The 24,450-nt window shown below is 43.9% G+C and overlaps 1 pseudogene; it reads right to left on the reverse strand.

The window, feature by feature from the left end:
- Positions 1 to 1,144: 1,144 nt before the first annotated feature.
- Positions 1,145 to 24,450, reverse strand: part of LOC128054250 (E3 ubiquitin-protein ligase RNF113A-like) — a 125,523-nt pseudogene continuing 102,217 nt past the window's right edge.

A 24,450-nucleotide genomic window follows, 5' to 3' on the forward strand; every position in this document is an offset into this window, starting at 1 on the left:
AGGGCTCTCCACCATCAGACAGCCAGCAGCGCACTCCAGTATTCTCGTCTGAAGAATCCCATGGACAGAGGAGCCTGGCAGGCTACAGTCCATAGTGTCATAGAGAGTCAGACACAACATGCTAAGTACCTTAACATGGCATGGCACCATCAGACATCACCCACTTGCCAGCCCTGGAGGGAGTCAACCCTCCAACACAGTCAAACCTCAGTGACTGTAGCCCCAGCCAACATTGTGACTGCAACCCAATGAAAACCACGAAGCCAGAAGCCATCCAGCCAAGCAGCTCCCAAATTCCTGTCTGGCAAAAACTGTGAGCCATGTTGAATATTTATTATAGTTTTAAGTCACAAAATTTTGAGATGATGTGTTAGGCAGCAAAAATATTGCTTCCTTGTTTGTAGTAGCAAAACCCAGAAATACCAGAAATAATGATGAGAGGTTAGGGAGGGTGCTGTCGCCTGTGGGCGTGGGTCTGGGTTCCCCATGTGCACCCCTTCTGGTACACTGTTGTGTATATGTGTTGTGTACCCAAAGTGCCTTTCTGGACACATAGTATACACACAGCTGTGTATATATATATATATTGTATACACAAAGTGCCTTTGTGGACACATATACACAGTTTTTATATAGGTGCTGTCCCCTTTGGCTGATTCAATCAGCTGCTAGGTCACACAGCTCCTATTGTTAAATCAGTCCCCATAAACAGGTAACCCTCACTGATTTGATCAACATGCTGGTATCATGTGACACCTACATATTAAACCAGCCCCTAAAACATGTGACTCCCATTGATTAAATCAGCTCCATTAAATATCCTGACCCCCACTAAATCAATCATCCTTCTTAAATCTCCTGGCATCCATTTTACCAATCAAACCCCTTAGGTTTCCTGACCTCCATTAAATCCATCTGCCTTAACTCTCCAGACACCCATTAAGTCATTCTACTTTCTTAATTCTCCTGTACCCCATTAAGTCAATGGGTCTTCTTTTTTTAAAGATTTCCAAAATAACAAAACATTTGAGATTTGAGACTAATGGGAAATTTTAAGTAATGGGAATTGGACCCTCATCGGGGTCTTCTGGGAAATCAGAAGCACCACCCCCTTCTGCAGCTCAATGTTTCTCTAGTTTAATAATCAATTCTTTCTCTGAATGCCATTGGTCAGCTGGTCACAGACATAGCAGCGAAGGGTGGTGTGAAAAAGCTGCAGCGAGCAGAGCTCACAGAAATAATGCCTGCACTTGGTGATAACTGGGTTTTGGAAGGTCTGGTGACACAGGAAACACTTGAATGGTATTTCCTTCCGGTCGCTTCCCACTTCGTAGTTTTCATCCTCTTAGACGCCACAGGGACGCTCATCAAGTTCGTGTTCAATCGGCCACCCATGCTTGTGATCTGAACGGTCATGGAATTTGCAGCAGTCTGCGAAGCCACAAAAACCAGTCTCCTGTACTCCTTACAAATGGCGAGCTGGTAATCCCAGCACGTGGAGATGCTGGGTAGCTCAGATGGGGTCCTTCCTCACCATTCTGGAGGAAGCAGTGCCCATAGACTTATCCTTGGGCTTCATGTGTTTCTGACAATTATTGATTATTAGATCTTATTAGATCTAATAATTATTAGATCAAACCATCCAAGAGATCATCTTCCTTGCCCCTCAGCTCCTCCTGGATCTTCTGACTGCGCTCAAAGATGGTTTGTGTGTCATGCTCCCTCTCTGTGTCTAGCGTGGACAGCTGCTGCTGGTGGTGGTGCTAAGTCGCTTTAGTCATGTCCGACTCTGTGCAACCCCATAGACGGCAGCCCACCAGGCTCCCCCGTCCCTGGGATTCTCCAGGCAAGAACACTGGAGTGGGTTGCCATTTCCTTCTCCAATGCAGGAAAGTGAAAAGTGAAAGGGAAGTCACTCAGTCGTGTGACTCTGTGCGACCCCATAGACAGAAGCCCACCAGGCTCTTCTGTCCACGGGATTTTCCAGGCAAGAGTACTGGAGTGGGGTGCCACAGCAGTGGCCCCCATATCCTCTGGCCCTATGGGTTTCGCCGAGCGAGTGGACATATAGACCATGCCTAGACACTTGGGCTCACTCTCCTCCTCCTCACTACTCTTGTCACCATATGCCACCTTTGTCTGCCACTGCCAGGGGCCTTCTCTATCATGGGATTGTGGGGAGCTTGCTTCTTTTCCGGGCGGACCACAGTGTTCCCTTCCTCACTGCAGCTGTTCTCTCTCAACTCTTGGTTGCAGATGGAGCGCTTCCTGCAGCCTGCAGCCACTTTTTGCCCAGGCATTTTGAAAAGAAAGATCTTTTTCACAACTGGTTTGTCCTCTTTCCTGGGGAAAGTTGCTCTGCCATTTTTAGAGTCTAGAGCTCCGAATCGGCTGTGGTCTGCTGGGTGGTGCGGGCCTGCTCATCACTGCATTGTTGAGTGCTCGACTGTGAATTCATGCAAAATCTGCAGCGGCAGGTGTTCTCCGTCTCCTGAACAACCTTAAAAAAAAAAAAAGACCCCTTAAATCATGTGACTGCCTTTGATTCAATCAGTCCCCTTAAATCAGCCTGGGGGGGGCCCTCCTTCTTCAGGGATGCTTGGGTAGAGTATAGTTGATGAATAATATCATGTTAGTTTCAGGTGTATGCAAAGAGATTCAGTAATACTTACACACGTATCTACTCTTTTTGAAATTCTTCTCCCATTTAGGTTTTTACAGAATACAGAGCAGAGTTCCCTGTACTATAGAGTAGGTCCTTGGAGGTTATCTATTTTGTTTTAGTGTTTGTTTTGGTCATCTATTTTAAATATTGTGGTATGTGTATGTTAGTCCTGGTCTCCCAATTTATCTTTCCCTTTTGGTTAACCCTTGGTAACCATAGGTTTGCTTTCTAAGTCTCTGAGTCTGTTTTATGAATTAGGTTTACTTGTGTGATTTTGATAGCTTACCGTGAACAGGATCGGATTCCTGATTTCCGAAGAAGAAAATTCAGCTTCAGGATCAGGGACCAGGCTTGACCACTCAGGGCTCCAGTATGGCAGAAGTTTTATTACAGTGAAAAAGGACAGAGAATGCTTCTAATAGACATCGGAAGGGGGCAGAGAGTGCACCCCTCGCTAGTGTTAGCAAGGCTTCATATACTTTGACCAGACCCACTCCCACAATATGCATCTTAAATTAACAAGATTAGGATCAACAATAGAAAGATCTTACCAGACCCTATTTGGAACAACAGACTGGTTCCAAATAGGGAAAGGAGTACGTCAAGGCTGTATATTGTCACCCTGCTTATTTAACTGCTATGCAGAGTACATCATGAGAAACACTGGGCTGGTAGAATCACAGGCTAGAATCAAGATTGCCGGGAGAAATACCAATAACCTCAGATATGCAGATGACACCACCCTTATGGCAGAAAGTGAAGAGGAACTAAAGAGCCTCTTGATGAAAGTGAAGCAAAACAGTGAAAACTGAGCGACTGAACTGAACGGAGAAGTTTCTTAGGAAGGAGAAACATGTCCTCAAGCAGGATACATTGTTTTTATATAATCCTTCAGTTTCAGTTCAGTGGCTCAGTCGTGTCCGAAAGTTGTTCAGTCTTGTCCCACTCTTTGCGACCCCATGAATCGCAGCACGCCAGGCCTCCCTGTCCATCACCATCTCCTGGAGTTCACTCAGACTCATGTCCATCGAGTCAGTGATGCCATCCAGCCATCTCATCCTCTGTTGTCCCCTTCTTCTCCTGCCCCCAATCCCTCCCAGCATCAAAGTCTTTTCCAATGAGTCAGCTCTTCGCATGAGGTGGCCAAAGTACTGGAGTTTCAGCTTTAGCATCATTCCTTCCGAAGAACACCCAGGACTGATCTCCTTCAGAATGGACTGGTTGGATCTCCTTGCAGTCCAAGAGACTCTCAAGAGTCTTCTCCAACACCACAGTTCAAAAGCATCAATTCTTCGGCATTCAGCTTTCTTCACAGTCCAACTCTCACATCCATACATGACCACTGGGAAAACCATAGCCTTGACTAGATGGACCTTTGTTGGCAAAGTAATGTCTCTGCTTTTCAAAATGCTATTTAGGTTGGTCATAACTTTCCTTCCAAGGAGTAAGCGTCTTTTAATTTCATGGCTGCAATCACCATCTTCAGTGATTTTAGAGCCCCCCAAAATAAAGTCTGACACTGTTTCCACTGTTTCCCCGTCTATTTCCCATGAAGTGATGGGACCAGATGTACAGAGGAGCCTTGTAGGCTACAGTCCATGGGGTCGCAAAGAGTTGGACATGACTGAGTGACTTCACTTCACTTTTTGTGAGTGGTATAAGATAGTAGTAGTCCAATTTCATTGCTCTATATGTGTTTATCCAGGTGTTCTCAATACCATTTATTGGAGAAACTGTCTTATCCACAATGGATGCTTTTGGCTCCCTTGTCAAATACTAGTTGAGCATGTAAGATCTTCGTTTTCTGAATGTTGAGCTTTAAGCCAACTTTTTCACTCTCCTCTTTCACTTTCATCAGTAGACTTTTTAGTTCCTCTTCACTTTCTGCCAGAAGGGTGGTGTCATCTGCATATCTGAGGTTATTGATATTTCTCCTGGCAATCTTGTTTCCAGCTTGTGCTTCTTCCAGCCCAGCGTTTCTCATGATGTACTCTGCACCTAAGTTAAATAAACAGGGTGACAGGATATAGTCCTTAGTACAGAGTTTAAGCTGAGATGTTTTGTTGTGTAAATATCAGCTCTGGACTTAAAGAGAAAAATGTTTTATGTGACTGAGACTAAGGAATGTAAAAAAAAAGTTTATCCTTTCTCTCCTCCTTGAAAATTCCAGACCCTTATCTCCTCCTTGAAAGCCCCAGACCTCTTTCTCCTTCTAGGGGACCCTGGACTTCTTATCAATCTATCTAAGAATTGACTCTCAATTTTTTGATTCCCTATATTCTCCATATAAATGATATTATATGATGCATGTCTTTCTCTGTCTAACATACTTCACTTAGTATGTTAATTTCCAGGCCCATCTTTGTAATGGCTGAGTAATAGTCTATTTTATATTGTACCACATCTTCTTTATCCATTCATCTGTTAACGGACGTTTAGGTGGTTTCCATGTCTTGGATATTGTGAACAGTGCTGCAGTGAACTTTGGCATGCCTGTATCCTGTGAATCATGGTTTTCTCTGGATATATGCCCAGGAGTGGGATTCTTGCATCCTATGATAGCTCGAGTTTTAGTTTATTAAGGGACTTCCATACTGTTTTCCACAGTGGCTCTACCAATTTACATTCCACCAACGGTGTAGGAAGGTTCCCTTTTCTCCACACCATCGCCAGCATTTACTGTTTGTAGACTATTTGATGATGGCCCTTCTGACAGGTGTGAGGTGATATCCCTTTGTAGTTTTGATTTCCATTTCTCTAATAATTAGTGATGTTGAGCATCATTTCACGTGCTTCTTGGCCATCTGTATATTTCTTTGGACATATGTCTTTATATCTTCTCCCCATTTTTGATTAGGTTGTTTGTTCTTTTGATATTGAGCTGCATGAGCTATTAGTAAATTTTGGAGATTAATTCCTTGTTGGTCAAATCATTTGCAAATATTATCTCCCATTCTGTGGGTTGTGTTTTTGTTTTGTTCTAGATTTTCTTTGATGTGCAAAAGCTTTTCAGTTTAATTAGGTCCCAATTGTTTTGTTGTTGTTATTTCCATTACTGTAGGAGAGTAAAAAGCCTCTTGCTGAAAGTGAAAGAGGAGAGTGAAAAAGTTGGCTTAAAGCTCAACATTCAGAAAACTAAGATCATGGCATCTGGTCCCATCACTTCATGGGAAATAGATAGGGAAACAGTGGAAACAGTGTCAGACTTTATCTTTTGGGGCTCCAAAATCACTGCAGATGGTGACTGCAGCCATGAAATTAAAAGACGCTTACTCCTTAGAAGGAACGTTATGACCAACCTAGACAGCATATTCAAAAGCAGAGACATTACTTTGCCAACAGAAGTCCATTTAGTCAAGGCTATGGTTTTTTCAGTGGTCATGTATGGATGTGAGAGTTGGACTGTGAAGAAAGCTGAGTGCCAAAGAGCTGATGCTTGTGAACTGTGGTGTTGGAGGACTCTTGAGAGTCCCTTGGACTGCAAGGAGATCCAACCAGTCCATTCTAAAGGAGATCAGTCCTGGGTGTTCACTGGAAGGACTGATGCTAAAGCTGAAACTCCAGTACTTAGGCCACCTCATGCGAAGAGTTGACTCATTGGAAAAGACTCTGATGCTGGTAGGGATTGGGGGCAGGAGGAGAGGGGATGACAGAGGATGAGATGGCTGGATGGCATCACCGACTTGATGCACATGAGTCTGAGTGAACTCCAGGAGATGGTGATGGACAGGGAGGCCTGGCGTGCTGCGATTCATTGGGTTGCAAATAGTTGGACACGACTGAGCGACTGAAGTGAGCTGAACTGAGGAGAGTAAAAATGTTGCTGCTATTTATGTCAGAGTGCTCTGTCTGTGTTGTCCTCTAAGAGTTTTATGGTGTCGTGTCTTACATTTAGGTGTTTAATCCATTTTGAGTTTGCTTTTTGTGAGTGGAGGGACTTCCCTGGTGGCTCAGATGGTAAAGCATCTGCCTGCAATGCAGGGGACCAGGGTTCAATCCCTGGGTTGGGAAGATCTCCTGGAGAAGGAAATGGCAACCCACTCCAGTACTCTTGCCCGGCAAATTACATGGACAGAGGAGCCTTGTAGGCTACCGTCCATGGGGTCGCAAAGAGTTGGACATGAATGAGTGACTTCACTTCACTTTTTGTGAGTGGTGTAAGATAGTAGTCCAATTTCATTGCTCTATATGTGTTTATCCAGGTGTTCTCAATACCATTTATTGGAGAAACTGTCTTACCCACATTGGATGCTTTTGGCTCCCTTGTCAAATACTAGTTGAGCATGTAAGCTGGGGTTAATTTGGGGCTCTGTTCTTAGTATATGTGTGTGTTTTTGTGCCAGTACTCTACTGTTTTTGTTACTGTAGCTTTGTAGTACAGTTTGAAATCAGGAAGTGTGTGAGTGAGTGAACGTTGCTCAGTCGTGTCTGACTGTTTGCGACCCCATGGGCTATACAGTCCATGGAATTCTCCAGGCCAGAATACTGGAGTGGGTAGCTGTTCCTTTCTCCAGGGAATCTTCCCAACCCAGGGATCGAGCCTAGGTCGCCCACATTGCAGGCAGATTCTTTACCAGCTGAGTCATAAGGGAAGCCTGGAAGTGTGTGATACCTCCAGCTTTGTTCTTTTTTCTCAGGATTACTTTGGCTATTTGGGGTCGTTTGTGGTTCACCATAAATGTTAGGATTTTTTTCTATTTCTGTGGAGAATACTATTGATATTTTGATGGAGACTGCTTTGAATCTATAGCCATTTTAGTAATATTAATTCTTCTGCTCCGTGAGTACAGATATTTTTCTATTTATTGTGTCTTTTATTTCTTTTCAGTAGTCTTACAGTTTTCATTGTACAGATCTTCCACTTCCTTGGTTAAATTTTTTCCTAAGTATTTTATTGTTTTGATGCTATTGTGAAAGGGATATTTTTATTTCTTTTCATATATTGTATCCTTAGTGAATAGACATAAAACTGACTTCTGCTTATTGATGTTGTATGGTGCAACTTTACTGGCATCATTGATTAGTTTTAACAGTTGTTTTGGTAGAGTTTTTGGGATTATCTATATACAAGATCATATCACCTGCCTTTCTGTATAAGTAATACTTCCTGAAAGGATAAGTTTTACTTATTCTTCCCAATTTAGATGCCTATTATTACTTTGTCTTAGTTAATTACTCTAACAGGGCTTCCAATACTATATTGAGTAAGAATGGTGAAAATGGACATCCTTGTCTTATTCCTGATCTTAGAAGGAAAACTTTCAATCTTTCTCCATTGAGTATAATGCTAGCTATGAATTTGTTATGTATGACCTTTATTATGTTTAGTTATACTCCCTATGTACCCAATCTGCTAAGAGTTTTTATCATGAAAGGATGTTCTATTTTGTCATGTGGTTTTTCTGCATCTGTTGAGATGATCATATGATAAAATATTTTGTTTCATTACTATGTGTTACATTTACTGATATGCATATGTTGAACCATCCTTGCATACAGGCATAAATCTCACTTGGTTGTAGTTTATAATCCTTCTTAATTGTTCTTGAGTTCAGTTTGCTGACACTATGTTGAAACTTTCTGTTCCTATATTCATTAAGGATATTGATCTATAGTTTTCATTTCTTGTGGTGTCCTTATCTGGCTTTGGTTTCAAGGTAATCTTGGCTTCATAGAATGAGTGTGAAAGTATTCCTTTCTCAAAATTTTGTAAGAGTTTGAGAAAGACTGATGATGAGAAATCAGAGAACTCTCTCTCTTGCACATGCTGAGGAAAGGCCATATCAGGATGTAGTGACAAGGCAGCCATCTACAGGACAGGAGGAGAGTGCTCACTAGAAACCCAAATGGCTTAACTTTGACCTTGGACTTCCAGCTTCCATCAGTTCAGTTCAGTCTCTCAGTCATTTCTTACTCTTTGCGACCTCATGAATCGCAGCACGCCAGGCCTCCCTGTCCATCACCAACTCCTGGAGTTCACTCAAACTAATGTGCATCGAGTCAGTGATGCCATCCAGCCATCTCATCCTCTGTCGTCCCCTTCTCCTCCTGCCCCCAATCCCTACCAGCAGCAGGGTCTTTTCCAATGAGTCAACTCTTCTCATGAGGTGGCCAAAGTATTGGAGTTTCAGCTTTAGCATCAGTCCTTCCAATGAATACCCAGGACTGATCTCCTTTAGAATGGACTGGTTGGATCTCATTGCAGTCCAAGGGACTCTCAAGAGTCTTCTCCAACACCACCGTTCAAAAGCATCAATTCTTCGGTGCTCAGCTTTCTTCACAGTCCAACTCTGACATCCATACATGACCACAGGAAAAACCATAGCCTTGACTAGATGGACCTTTGTTGGCAAAGTAATGTCTCTGCTTTTCAATATGCTACCTAGGTTGGTCATAACTTTCCTTCTAAGGAGTAAGCGTCTTTTAATTTCATGGTTGCAGTCACCATCTGCAGTGATTTTGGAGCCCCCCCAAAATAAAGTCTGACACTCTTTCCACTGTTTCCCCATCTATTTCCCATGAAGTTGTCATGCGAGTGTATGTTCCTCGGTTCTTTGTCTCATCACAACAAAGATTTGGAGTGACGGACATTAAAGCCCCCTCAGCGTGTCACAGCTCTCAGGTCTCGAATGGACCATGATATAGCTCTTAGACAAATCAGTGTTACAGCTCTATTTTATTTGGAAGATAGCAGGAAAATCCATCTTCGAGGCGTGAGTGCATGTGGATCCAAAGACACGAGGAGAAGAGTGCCCCAGCAAGCAGGAGAGAGAGAGAGCTGGCTTTGGCGCCTCTTTTTACATGTTTCTCTCTCCCTGGGCCTGTCCTGTGTAAATTGCGCCAGCCAGGAGTGGTGTTTGTTTTACCTGAGGTCCTCACTCCTTCTTTTGTTCTATTTTCATGGGCTTTTCCCTTCCTTGTCTTTCAGCTACCACCATTTTGGACTCCTTTTCCCTATTCTACCTACCTAACAAAGTGATGGGACCGGATGCCATGATCTTAGTTTTCTGAGTGTTGAGCTTTAAGCCAACTTTTTCACTCTCCTTTTTCACTTTCATCAAGAGGCAATTTTGTTCCTCTTCACTTTCTGCCATAAGAGTGGTGTCATCTACATATCTGAGGTTATTGATATTTCTCCTGGCAATCTTGATTCCAGCTTGTGCTTCTTCCAGTCCAGCGTTTCTCATGATGTACTCTGCATCTAAGTTAAATAAGCAGGGTGACAATATACAGCTTTGACATACTCCTTTTCCTATTTGGAACCAGTCTGTTGTTCCATGTCCAGTTCTAACTGTTGCTTCCTGACCTGCATATAGGTTTCTCAAGAGGCAGGTCAGGTGGTCTGGTATTCCATCTCTTTTAGAGTTTTCCATAGTTTATTGTGATCCACACAGTCAAAAGCTTTGGCATAGTCAAGAAAGCAGAAATAGATGTTTTTCTGGCAATCTCTTGCTTTTTTGATGATCCAGCAGATGTTGGCAATTTGATCTTTGGTTCCTCTGCCTTTTCTAAAACCAGCTTGAACATCTGGAAGTTCATGGTTCACGTATTCCTGAAGCCTGGCTTGGAGAATTTGGGGCATTACTTTACTAGCGTGTGAGATGAGTGCAATTGTGCAGTAGTTTGAGCATTCTTTGGCATTGCCTTTCTTTTGGATTGGAATGAAAACTGACCTTTTCCAGTCCTGTGGCCACTGCTGAGTTTTCCAGATTTGCTGGCATATTGAGTGCAGCAGTTTCACAGCATCATCTTTCAGGATTTGAAATAGCTCAACTGGAATTCCATCACCTCCACTAGCATTGTTCGTAGTGATGCTTTCTAAGGCCCACTTGACTTCACATTCCAGGATGTCTGGCTCTAGGTGAGTGATCACACCATCGTGATTATCTTGGTTGTGAGGATCTTTTTTGTACAGTTCTCCTGTGTATTTTTGCCACTTCTTCTTAATATCTTCTGCTTCTGTTAGGTCCATACCATTTCTGTCCTTTATTGAGCCCATCTTTGCATGAAACATTCCCTTGGTATCTTTAATTTTCTTGAAGAGATCTCTAGTCTTTCCCATTCTGTTGTTTTCCTCTATTTCTCTGCATTGATTGCTGAGGAATCCTTTCTTATATCTCCTTGCTATTCTTTGGAACTCTGCATTCACATGCTTATATCTTTCCTTTTCTCCTTTGCTTTTCACTTCTCTTCTTTTCACAGCTATTTGTAAGGCCTCCCCAGACAGCCATTTGGCTTTTTTTTGCATTTCTTTTCCATGGGGATGGTCTTGATTCCTGTCTCCTGTGCAATGTCACAAACCTCCGTCCATAGTTCATCAGGCACTCTGTCTATCAGATCTAGTCCCTTAAATCTATTTCTCTTCCACTGTATAATCATCAGGGATTTGATTTAGGTCATACCTAAATGGTCTAGTGGTTTCCCCTACTTTCTTCAATTTAATAAGTAGTTCATGATCTGAGCCATAGTCAGCTCCCGGTCTTGTTTTTGCTGACTGTATAGAGCTTCTCCATCTTTGGCTGCAAAGAATATAATCAATCTGATTTCGGTGTTGACCGTCTGGTGATGTCCATGTGTAGAGTCTTCTCTTGTGTTGTTGGAAGAGGGTGTTTGCTATGACCAGTGCATTCTCTTGGCAAAACTCTATTAGCCTTTGCCCTGCTTCATCCTGCATTCCAAGGCCAAATTTGCCTGTTACTCCAGGTGTTTCTTGACTTCCTACTTTTGCATTCCAGTCCCCTATAATGAAAAGGACATCTTTTTTGGGTCTTAGTTCTAAAAGGTCTTGTATGTCTTCACAGAACTGTTCAACTTCAGCTTCTTCAGCGTTACTGGTTGGAGCATAGGCTTGGATCACCGTGATATTGAATGTTTTGCCTTGGAAATGAACAAAGATCATTCTGTCGTTTTTGAGATTGCATCCAAGTACTGCATTTTGGACTCTTTTGTTGACCGTGATGGATACTCCATTTCTTCTAAGGGATTCCTGCCCACAGTAGTAGATATAATGATCATCTGAGTTAAATTCATCCCTTCCAGCTTCCATAGCTCTGGGGAAATAAATGCCTGCTGTTTAAGTTTTTCAGCCTATAGTATTTTGTTATGGCAGCCTCAGGAGACTGACCAATACAGGTAATACTCCCATTTCTTCTTTGTCACCCTCTCTTCATTGAGAGGTCTCAGAAAGCAGAGAGGCTTGGTTTTGCATATAGTTATGTACCCAGAACCTAGCAAAGGGCCTGACATACCACTGCACCCAAATAAATACATCAGCATTTGAAGTTTGCCTTTCATACCTAGCAAGACAAACAGTATGAAGTAAAAATGCATACTTCATCCTGGCCTGTGCAATTAATTAATTTATTCCTTCACATTATTCGATATTTATTGAATTCCTCCTATGTGCCAGACAGATAACACTCAATATATGTTAATTCCCCTCCTGGTAAAATGGACTTGGTGTCTATCTAACTTTGCTGGAACTCTAAAAGGAGCCAATTATCCTGCCCTCTCCCCGGGCGTCTGCTAGAACTCAGCGTGTCCATCATAGCTATAGGAATATCACTAGCAGGCAAGGCTAGCTGAATTAGACCAGCAGTGTTTAAAGTTTAGCAAGAAAGCTTTCTGCAAATGTCAACACTACCGTTCCATTCCCAGCAAACCAGTGTCCCAATCAGCAGGGCTGCCAATTCCAGTTTATTGAGTAATGCTGTAGAGAAGTCCTGAGGACACAATCAGGTTCTCTAGATGAGGGATACCAGAAGGCAGAAGGTGGGAAACAACCATCATGGCTGCCTATTATGTGCAACGTACAGGACTTGCGACTTCAATTATGTCACCTCTGATCCTCATGAAGACGCTGATGGAGGGAGAGGTGAGGCTAGCTCCAGCTGAGTATTAGGGACATTAAGTGAATAGTCTTGTTTAGGCTTCAGAGACAAAGCAGAGCAGGCCTCTGACCTTGCTTCTAACCTGCCTGGACACTGCCCTGACTGGGAGTGACTGCCTGCTGTTAGGGCAAGACTGTCAGCACCAGAGTTAAAATGAGGGAGGAATTTTGAGATTGTTGAGACCCTGGAGGGGCCTTGGCCAACCAAGCCCCAGGCTTAACTACATTCCAAGTTTTACACAACAAAACAAGCAGCATTAACATGAAACCAGGCTTGCATTTTGGTGACAGATTGATGATGCGATCAGCTTGCCTGTGTCCTGGGATTAGAAGCCGGAACCCTGAAATGCAATCTTGGAAGTCTCACCCGTGGAGCGGACATGCTGCCTGGGACTCTTTCCCAACTGGGACTTCAGACGTGCTGTGACACAGGACTTCCCAGTGATGTTTGAGTCTGGATGTTGGTCAAAACCCAATTTGGTGATGTGTTCTCTGCTCTGTCTATTTCTCTTTTCTTTTAATGTTAGTATGTTGAAAGGAAGCTAGATAATTCTCTAATAAATATCTGTATTATTTATTTGTACATAAAAGTGGCTTATTTCGTTAACAAATCCTTTGAAACTGAGACGAAACTTTCTGGCAAAACACTGAGGCCAGTTGGGGGGGGTCTTCCCTTCAACTTCTTAGAGTGGGTGGGGCTTCAGAGTCCAGTCACAGGAAAAGAAGAGAGCCGTGCTCTTGCGCAGGTGTCCTAGGACCCCATTCTTCTCCTTCTTCAATTCTTCTCCAAGTCCACATGTAGGGATGTAACAATTTTGGAAATCTTGAGCTGAAGGAGGAAAACATTTCCTTGTCTTTTAATGGGGGAGTTCTTAGGGTGTTTGCCTATTGGAGTGCTGGGGTAGCACCTGGTAGCTTGATGAGATTTTAAAATGAAGTTGCTAATGGAAATTACACACTGGGAATTACAGTTTCCAGAGCAAGTGCTTAGTGAGTGCTCATGCTGGGAGGTTGGGAGTGTGGCTCCGGCTTGTCACAGCTGTGCACAGAAGGTACAGAGGCCAGGCATGGCTGAAACGGTACAGAAGGGTCTTCTTGCAGTTGGCTCTGCACAGGAGGTGGAGCCAAGGAGGAGCCAAGGTAAACGTATAAAACCAGATGCAAAGGGACTTCCCAGGTGGTCCAGGGGTTAAGACTCCGTTCTCCCAGCACAGAAGGTATGGATTCAATCCCTGGTTGGGGAACTTCCACATGCCACAACTAAGAGTTTCCATGCCACAACTAAAGATTCCTTATGCCACAGCTAAGATCCGGCACAGCCCAATAAATTAAGTTTTTCAAAGTCCGGATGGGAAAAGACATCCCTGAGCTAGCTATCAATCTGTTCCTGGGTGGAGATCTGAAGACATTTCATCTTGAACACAGGCAGGCAGCTGTGTGCTAGAGCCTGGTTCCCGATTCCTGGGCAGAGCCAGATAGCCTGGAGGCAGCAAGTTCCTCATTTTGATCGCCCTTCATCCCTGAGACAGTGGGGGACTGGAAGAGAGACACTACGGTAGGGAGAGTGCATGTGTGGGCAGGTCTGGAGCATGGCTAGGGTGAGAACTGAGGCTGGAGAGGGCAGTAAGTGCCACATCATGACCTGCCTTATAAGTGACCTTAGTCTTGGGTTACATCTGTCTCATGTCCTTTCAACCTCAAAAGTGCGCTATTGGGACTTCCCTGGTGATTCAGCGGTGAAGACTCCATGCTCCCAATGCCGGGGGCCTGGATTCCATCCCTGGTCAGGGAGCTAGATCCCGCATGCCGCAACTAAGACCCAGCACAGCCAAATAAATTATGGTGTGTTTTTTTTAATGTCTTGTTGGGCAGTAGATTCTATGGTTGCCCTACTAATAAACCATTGTGAAATGTATGCTCTTTATCCTAACACTGATGAGAACGATTGTAGGGTTTTAAGTGAAGAGAGTTATACAATCAGACTTGAGAGTGTATGTGTGTGTGTGTGTGTGTGTGTGTGTTGGGGGCGTTGTAAGGATTGCTTAGTGAGAATTTTTTTTGAGGCGCTAATACATTCATACAGGTCAAAAAGTTAAAAGATCGAGAATTCTCCCTTCCATCCTTGCCCTTCTTTATCCACCCATCCACTGACCCCCATGACTTAATTTTCCTCCCCAAAAGCAAATCACATTGCCAGTTTCTTCTGCGTCCTTTCAGAGGTGTTGAATGCACGTACAACAGATCTTCTTTGTCTTTTGTTTCTCTCATTTTCTCTCTAATTGTCTATTTTCTTTTAATTTTCTGACTTCTCTTTTTTCTCTCGCTTTCTCTTACTGACTTTGGCTGTGGCTTCTTCTTTGTCTTTGGACGTGGGGTATCTTTCTTGGTAGGTTCCTCCTGCCGATGGCTGTTCAACAGCGAGTTGTGATTTTGGTGCTCTCAGAGGAGGAGATGAGTGCACATCCTTCCACTCCAACATCTTGAACCAGAAATCTCTTACTGATCTTCTAACAGTAATTTTTTTTCCTTCAGATTTTAGACTTCTTTTTAAGAATGAAGATTAAACTTTTTTTTCTTCCACTTCTTCCCTGAGCTCTGTCAGCTCAGGATTCATTTCCTCCTATCGTTTCCATCTCTTTCCTGAGGTCTCTTCACTATGTTTTCTTAATTTTCTGGTTAGAATTTTCATATGCTCTGTGGCAATATTTTTTTGATGCGCCTTTGCCTTGCTGTTGTTTTCTCTTTTTTCTCCCTCCTTTTTTCTTGTCAAATCTTTGTTTAGATGATTCATCATTAGAGCATGTAATTTCTTTTTCCTTTCCCTTGGACCTTCTGTCTGAGAGTGGCCAAGGCTGCCTTCTAGGTGGTCTGAATTTTCCTTATGACCCAGGGTTAATCTTAGCAACCGTCGCCTGAATTGTCTCCAGTCAGTGGTGATGCTTTTCCCAGTGTAAAGCCTCTGCTCCCCTATTGCCACAGAGACAGGTCACTTCCTACAAAGAGCTTGCCTGCATGATGCCTCATTTAGTCCTGGTCCAGCAGAACTCAAGCCGCCAGCATATGCACCTGCTTCCTGCTCTTGCAAACAAGGGCTTTCATAGTGCGCCGCTAGGCGTGCCCTTTGCCTTCTGATGAGTGTTTTGCAGGTTGTCCCTGAGACTCTGCAGCAAATTGTCCTCACTCCACTTCCTCTGGTTTTTTTTTTTTTTTCCTCTGTGCCATGCATCTTGCAAGATCCTAGTTCCCTGACCAGGAATTGAACCTGGTAAAAGCATGGAGACCTAACCATTGGACCACCAGGAATTACCTGAGTGCCTCTGATTTGGGGGCAGCTCTTCTACCTAGTTTGTGTTTTAAGCATCTGCTACTTGCACTCAAAATGGAGTTTTTCCTTTCTCAGCTCCTTTTCACTTTTAGATTATTTCCAGTGATAGAAAGGGGGATTTCTAACTGGACGCCATCTTCAAATCAGAAGTTAAGCATAGAAAGACTATGCTGTCTGTGTTCTCGAAACAGACTGAGGCAGAAAACTTGCACGTTGGTAGACCAGCGATCATAGAAAAAGCAACAGAATTCCAGAAAAACATCTACTTCTGCTTCAATGACTATACTAAGGTCTTTGACTGTGTAGATCACAATAAACTGTGGAAAGTTCTTTTATGTGATGGGAATACCAGACCACCTTACCTGCCTCCTGCAAAACTTGTATGCAGGTCAAGAAGCAACAGTTAAAAACGGACATGGAACAATGGACTGGTTCCAAATTGGGAAAGGAGTTCATCAAGACTGTATATTGTCACCCTGTTTATTTAACTTATATACAGTGTACATCATGCAAAATTCTGGGCTGGATGAAGTACAACCTGAAATCAAGATTTCTAGGAGAAATATCAATAACCTCAGATATGCAGGTGACACCACCCTTATGGCAGAAAGCAACAAGGAACTAAAGAGCCTCTTGATGAAGGTGAAAGAGGAGAGTGAAAAAGCTGGTTTAAAACTCAGCATTCAAAAAATGAAGATCATGGCATCTGGTCCCATCACTTCATGGCAAATAGATGGGGAAACAATGAACACAGTGACAGACTTTAGATTCTCAGGCTCCAGAATCACTGTGGATGATAACTGCAGCCACGAAATAAGACGCTCCTTAGAAGAGAAGCCATGACAAACCTAGATACTGTATTAAAAAGCAGAGACATGACTTTGCTGACACAGGTCCATATAGTCAAAGCTATGGTTATTCAAGTAGTCATGTATGGATGTGAGAGTTGGACCATAAAGAAGGCCGAGCACTGAAGAATTGATGCTTTTGAACTGTGGTATTGGAGAAGACTCTTGAGAGTCCCTTGGACTGCAAGGAGATCAAACCAGTCAATCCTAAAGGAGATCAGTCCTGAATATTCACTGGAAGGACTAATGCTGAATCTGAAGCCCCAATACCTTGACCACCTGATGCGAAGAGCTGACTCATTGTAAAAGCCCCTGATGCTGGGCAAGATTGAAGGCAGGAGAAGGGGGCAACAGAGGATGAGATGGTTGGATGGCATCACTGATTCAATGGATGTGAATCTGAGCAAGCTTCAGGATGTGGTTAAGGACAGTGAAGCCTGGCATGCTGCAGTCCAGGGGGTCAAGAAGAGTTGGACATGACTGAGTGACTGAACGACTACAGCAACAAGACTAGTGAGGAGATTGCTCCTGCTCTGGGAAGTTGGTGCCAGGGAGGAAGAGAAGTGGATCGGAGACAAACTTGGGGGGTGTGTTGATAGCTTTTACTGGCTGATTAGATGTTGCCGGGGGGTTGGTGGGGAGGGTCAGGAGGAGGTGGACTATTTCAGAGAAGGCTGTGGGAAGCTGTGACGTAACCATTAGAAGGACTGACGCTGAGGCTGAAACTCTAATATTTTGGCCACCTGATGCAAAGAACTGACTCATTGGAAAAGACCCTGATGCTGGGAAAGGTTGAAGGCAGGAGGAGAAGGGGACGACAGAGGATGAGATGGTTGGATGGCATCACCGACTCAATGGACATGAGTTTGGGTAAACTCTGGGAGTTGGCGACGGACAGGGAGGCCTGGCGTGCTGCAGTCCATGGGGTCGCAAAGAGTCGGACATGACTGAGTGATTGAACTGAACTGAATGTGGAGTTGGGTTTCTTCTGCAGCTTGCTGCTGCGTCCCAAGCCAACTCTGTTTAGCCTGGCCTTCTAGGAAGGGCATAGGGGGTCCTAATGGGACAGTGAGCTCCCTACTGCTTCCCTGGAAGGTCCTCTGTAAGTATCTGGATGAAAGTCTGATGGAGACCTCCAGGAAGACCTGAGGCAACCAGAAGCAGAGTTCTTGCCACTTCAAGATTCCTGTCTCATTAACCAAGTCTCACTGATGATGAGACATGAAAACAGGCTTTGCAAGATTAAAAACAATTAAACAAAAAACCTGGGCATAAAATGCTCTGTAAAATTATTGATATCCCTGCCAAGCTCTGCCTAAGGAACATAGATTCCTAATTTTCCCCGGGGTGGAAGGGAGGGCCAATTAGAGCCCACCCCTGTCTCCTGCCTCCAGAAATGCTTTCTTGGGTAATGAAACTGGGGGAAAAAAAATAAACAGAGAGCATTGTCTTTCTCTAGGATTCTCCAGAGCAAAAAGATCAATTTTTTTTCTTTGATCAGAATGTGATAAGTCCTGGGGATTTTCTTTGTTTTTTTCTCTTAATGCAGTCAGGGTTGAGAACCAAGAGCTACACGGTCTCAGAGGTGGTCAGAGTTCAAAGTAAGAAATTTGCTGGCCCCAGGCCTGTCCACTCCTATCCAGTAACACAACTGTCTGCCTGTGTCCAGATGAAATGTCTCCAGTTCTGCTCACTGGGGACAGATTGGTGGCTGCTGTCAATCAGGCAGGTAATGAGTCTTTTGTATCCGGTTAACACTTCTACCTTGGTCCTCCTATGATATGTTTCTTGACCCAGCTTATGTGGTTACAGCAGGGCTGGCATCAACACCTTCTGCACACCAATTGATAACTTAGAGCCTCACTCCCAATCTAAAAAGGCTCTTTCCTATTAGCAATTTCTTTGGAAAGTCTCCAGCCATTCCTAAGCTATTTATTAGGCCTCATAAGGATTTATTTTAGCAAGAATAATCCTGAAACATTGACTTTCTTCCCCTAAAAATCCCACTTTTTTCTGTTCTACAGTGGAATGTTACAAAACTGTATGATTTCAAGCCTGTTAGAGATACGTGTGATAGATTGAAAGGAGACTTCTCACCCTGCTCTAGCCATCGCCCCACACCCACCCCTATTTCTCTTCCAAGCAATTAAAGCCATATGCTTTTTTGTCAAGTTAATGAAGGATATCTTGTCATCTAACCTTGACAGAGAGAAGGTAAATGTTCTCTTGGGCTAATAAGGTCAGGGTGTTTGCTCACAGGAAATAGAGTTACGAGTACAGTAATGGGAAGAATATTAATTTCTTATGTGGGTCAAATATTATTTGTATGGTTGTGGGGTTTTTTCCTGGAAGAAATTAGTCTTGGTGTAGGGAGGTAGGTTCTTTCTTAGATGCACTGTTGGGTGAAGCAGCTATATGGAAGACCATTCCCTGCCTGCCTCACTTGCACCCCAGAACACAGGGCTCCCCTTTGCCCCCCTGCACACTACCTCCCAGGAAAACCAGCTTTTCCTCTCTGGACCAGGAACAGCTGGCAGCTTGGGAAAAGACTTGCTCATCTGAAGCCAGAGGTTGGGCATGTGGGAGGCATAGGTGTAGTTTTAAGAATTCCTTATTTGAGGAAGAGAGGTTGTTCCCAGAAGGGGATAAGCTGGATTTATGAGCAGAAGGAGGTGAAGAGTCAGAGGGGCAACAGGAAGAGAGGAAAGGGGTCAAGAGGTCTCCTCTCCAAGTAGGAGACTTTGGGGAGGTTCATGCAATAGCCTACCCCACCTTCCTCCCATCCCTGCCAAATAGAACCCCAGACCTGTTCTCATTCAGTATGGAGCTGAAATCATCCCTAAGGGCCCAGGGAGACCTCAGAGGAAGGTTGTCTAAGCCCGTCCCGAGTGGTGGGGGATGGGACAAAAGTAGCACGTGTCACTGGGGACACACAGAGGTAGCCAGCTGATCTATTGACACCCTCTTTCCAGAAGACACGTTGGGTATCTCCTCACAGGTCTTCTGGATGATCACGATGATATGATCACTCACCTAGAGCCAGACATCCTGGAATGCAAAGTCAAGTGGGCCTTAGAAAGCATCGCTACGAACAAAGTTAGTGGAGGTGATAGAATTCCAGCTGAATTATTTCAAATCCTAAAAGATGATGCTGTGAAAGTGCTGCACTCAATATGCCAGCCAATTTGGAAAACTCAGCAGTGGCCACAGGACTGGAAAAGGTCAGTTTTCATTCCAATCCCAAAGAAAGGCCATGCCAAAGAATGCTCAAACTACTGCACAATTGTACTCATCTCACACACTCATAGAGTAATGCTCAAAATTTTCCAAGCAAGGCTTCAATGATATGTGAACCATGAACTTCCAGATGTTCAAGCTGGATTTAGAAAAGGCAGAGGAACCAGAGATCAAATTGCCAACGTCCATTGCATCATAGAAAAACCAAGAGAGTTCCAGAAAAACATCTACTGGGCTTTTATTGACTATGCCAAAGCCTTTGACTGTGTGGATCACAACAAATTGGAAAATTCTGAAAGAGATGGGAATACCAGACCACCTGACCTGCTTCTTGAGAAATCTGTATGCAGGTCAGGAAGCAACAGTTAGAACTGGACATGGAACAACAGATTGGTTCCAGATAGAGGAAGGAGTATGTCAAGGCTGTATATTGTCACCCTGCTTATTTAACTTCTGTGCTGAGTACATCATGAGAAATGCTGGGCTGGAAGAAACACAAGCTGGAATCAAGATTGCCAGGAGAAATATCAATCACCTCAGATATGCAGATGACACCACCCTTATGGCAGAAAGTGAAGAGGAACTAAAAAGCCTCTTGCTGAAAGTGAAAGAGGAGAGTGAAAAAGTTGGCTTAAAGCTCAACATTCAGAAGACTAAGATCATGGCATCTGGTCCCATCACTTCATAGCAAACAGATGGAGAAACTGTGGAAATCGTGATAGACTTTATTTTGGGGGGCTCCAAAATCACTGCAGATGGTGACTGTAGCCATGAAATTAAAAGACGCTTACTCCTTGGCAGGAAAGTTATGACCAACCTAGACAGCATATTAAGAAGCAGAGACACTACTTTGCCAACAAAGGTCTGTCTAGTCAAAGCTATTGTTTTTCCAGTAGTCATGTATGGATGTGAGAGGTGGACCATAAAGAAAGCTGAGCACCGAAGAATTGTTGCTTTTGAAATGTGGTGTTGGAGAAGACTCTTGAGAATCCCCTGGACTGCAAGGAGATCCAACCAGTCCATCCTAAAGAAAATCAGTCCTGAATATTCATTGGAAGGACTGATGCTGGAGCTGAAACTCCAATACTTTGGCCACCTGATGCGAAGAGCTGACTTATTTGAAAAGACCCTGATGCTGGGAAAGATTGAAGGTGGGAGAAGGGGATGACAGAGGATGAGATGGTTGGATGGCATCACTGACTTAATGGACATGAGTTCAGGTAAACTCCGGGAGTTGGTGATGAACAGGGAGGCCTGGTGTGCTGCTATCCATGGGGTTGCAAAGATTTGGACATGACTGAGTAACTGAACTGAACTCCCAGAAGACCCCAGAAAGAAGCCTTTTACAGGACTTACAAATTCACAAAAGGAAATAGGCTTAAATGGAAACTATGGTTCCTGCTGAATATCTGGATTATGGCTATCATATTTTCCTGCTTATGTTGTTTTAAGTGGTATGTGCTATTTTTACAATCACAAGGTAAAATATTCATGGCCATCTGCCCAAGGAGTCTCAAGGCTGGAGGTTTCAGAGTAAGAGGCCTGAGGCAGCTTTGCAGGGGTGGGGATGTGGAGGTTATGACCGTGTCAGACTGGAAGAAATGTTGAGAAGTCATCCTGTCAACTCCCCTGCCTCTGAGATAAAGGACCTGAACAAGACACAATAGCAGAACTTCCTCCCCACCTCAGAAACTGCCCATTGCTCCCCTCATCCTCCTCCCAGCAGAATCCCCAAAGAGCTTCAACTGCATGGTAAATGTTTTTATTGCTCTCCTGTTTCCATCATCCACCTAAGTAGAAACTAGGGCACGATCTTCCTGCGAGTTCTCTGCTCGCAGGTGGCTCCAGGACCTGCCTATGGTCCCCGTCCTCTGAGAAGACCCAGTCACCCAAGGGGCTAGTGGAGTCAAGCTGGGCCCCAGGGGAGGGGGAACCCAGGTGAGGAGGGAGAGAGTGCGTTGGCCCAGGACTTAGCAGGGAGAGCTGCTGGGCCTGGGAGAAGCAGCTGCCCCCACCCTCACCCCTAACACCCCCCATACCGTTTCCTTTTTTCCTTCCTTTTCTTTCCAATCGCATTCAAGGTGCTGGGGTGCAACAACAGCCTAAAAATGAATATTAAAATTATTTATTTATTTATTTGGCTGTACCAGGTCTCAGTTGCAGCACATGGGATCTTTAGTTGCCCTAGTTACAGCAAGTGAACTCTTAGTTGTGAAATGTGGGATCTAGTTTCCTGACCAGGGATGGAACCCTGTGCCCCCTGTACTGGGAGTTTTAGTCGCTGGACCACCAGGGAAGTCCCTGAACAAAAGCCTAGGCTTTGACCCCTGGCTTCCAGGAGCTTATAACCTGGTGAGGGGGGAAAAACTCAGCTGGGGGAGTTAATTTCCTAGCACAGGTGTCTGCTTTCCATAACCCGTTCCTGTGCCCTATGGCAAGGAGGCAAATAGGAAACAGACATGGTAATGTGACAAGCCTTGAAGAGTAAGGATGTCTCCGTTCAGGTAGGGTTGCAAGAAGAGGTCTGTGATGAGGCTTAGGTCACACCAAGTATAGAGTGTTCCTGGGTTCTGGAGATGGAGGGAGAGCTATGCTTTTGCTCTGGAGCAATACTATTGCTTCTTCCTCCCTCTTCCCTTTCTCTGAATAATTCCTCCTGTCCCCATCCCAAAGATTCTCCTAATGCCTGAGATTTGTGGATATGTGGTTAAATTTATGGTTTTTAGATGGGGAGATTACTCTGGATTATCTGGATGGCCCAATGCAATAACAAGGACCCTTATAAAGAGGCGATAAGCATCTCAGAGAGAGAAAAGATGAAAGGATGGGAACAGAAGCCTGAGAGGAAAGAAGATGCTATGTTGCTGGGTTCAAAGGTGGAGGTTAGGATCATAAACAAGCTGATCTCTGGAAGTTGTGGAGAAGGCAATGGCACCCCACTCCAGTACTCTTGCCTGGAAAATCCCATGGATGAAGGAGCCTGGTAGGCTGCAGTCCATGGGGTCGCTAGGAGTTGGACACAACTGAGCGACTTCACTTTCACTTTTCACTCTCATGCACTGGAGAAGGAAATGGCAACCCACTCCAGTGTTCTTGCCTGGAGAATCCCAGGGACGGGGGAGCCTGGTGGGCTGCCGTCTCTGGAGTCGCACAGAGTCAGACATGAATGAAGTGACTTAGCAGCAGCAGCAGCAGCAGCTGGAAGTTGGAAAAGGTGAAAGAGTGGATTCTCCCCATGCCCTTCACCTCTACCCCAGCCTCAAGGAGGAACACAGCCCCTGTGACCCTATTTAGACATCCAGACTCCTGAACTGTAAGTCACTACATTTGATTTGTTTTAAGCCACTAAATCTGTGGAGATTTGTTGCAGCAGCAATAGAAAAGCAATACAGCTCCCCTCCGCCATGCCCGCAGGCCATGTGAGGCAATCGCTCAAACTACTTCTAGAAATAAGAAAGACCTCCATGGATTTGAAATTAAACAGTAAAAAACAAGGAAAACATATGTGGAACATATAAAGTTGACCAAGAACTGACCAATTTATAGAGAGTCTGATAAGAAAGAGATCCCAAATCAGATTTGCCAATGAACAAAGTATATGAAACCTACATGTTCAGGAAAAGAAAGGTGGATGGCTTTGTGCTGAAATGGAAAGATTCTCTCAGATGGGTTACTGGGTCAAAAACAATAAAAAAAAAAAAAAAAAGAGTAAGCTGCAGGAGTATCAGGCGACTCCATTAGTGTAAAAACAAAATTGAGTCATACATATCAGATTACATATGTTCTTTTTTACTGGAAGGAATCCCAAGAAAATGTTGGAAAGATTGCCTTTGGGAGAGGAATACAGGGGAAGAGCATTTAATTTTTAAAATTTCCTGTTGCTTGCATTTTCTAAATTTAGATTTTTTTTTCTAATTTTATTGAGGTATAATTGATATAACATTGTATTCATTTTAGGTGTATAACATAATGGTTTGATACACATATATATTATAAAATGATGAAATAAGTATATTTAATGATTTTTTTAATGTCAAAGAAAGCTGATTTGACCAAGGAGATTTTAACTCATTTTTGGTTTGCTTCTTGGTACCTCTTTGTATTGAAAAAAAAAAAAAGAGTTCAACCAGCACAATAAGGGTGGGAAGAAAAGATCCTCTAGAGGAGGAAATGGCACCCCACTCCAGTTTTCTTGCCTGGGAAATCCCATGGACAGAGGAGCCTGGAGGGCTGCAGGCCTTGGGGTCGCAGAGTCGGACGCAGCTGAGCACACACACGTGCCTGCCTGCATGGCCAATATTGCCACTCCCTAATCATTCAACCTCTGGGCAAGTCAGGAGACTTCTCTGGGCCTTTGTCTCTTCATCTGTAAAATTGGGATGATGAAAATGCTTGTTTGGGGGGTTATGATGAGGCTTAAATAAGATCATATTTAGGAATAGCCAGGGATCACCCCAGGCAAGAACACAACAAAACCAAGTTTTCT

This window comes from Budorcas taxicolor, chromosome 10, assembly GCF_023091745.1.
Source record: "Budorcas taxicolor isolate Tak-1 chromosome 10, Takin1.1, whole genome shotgun sequence".
In the NCBI taxonomy this organism is placed as follows: Eukaryota; Metazoa; Chordata; class Mammalia; order Artiodactyla; family Bovidae; genus Budorcas; species Budorcas taxicolor.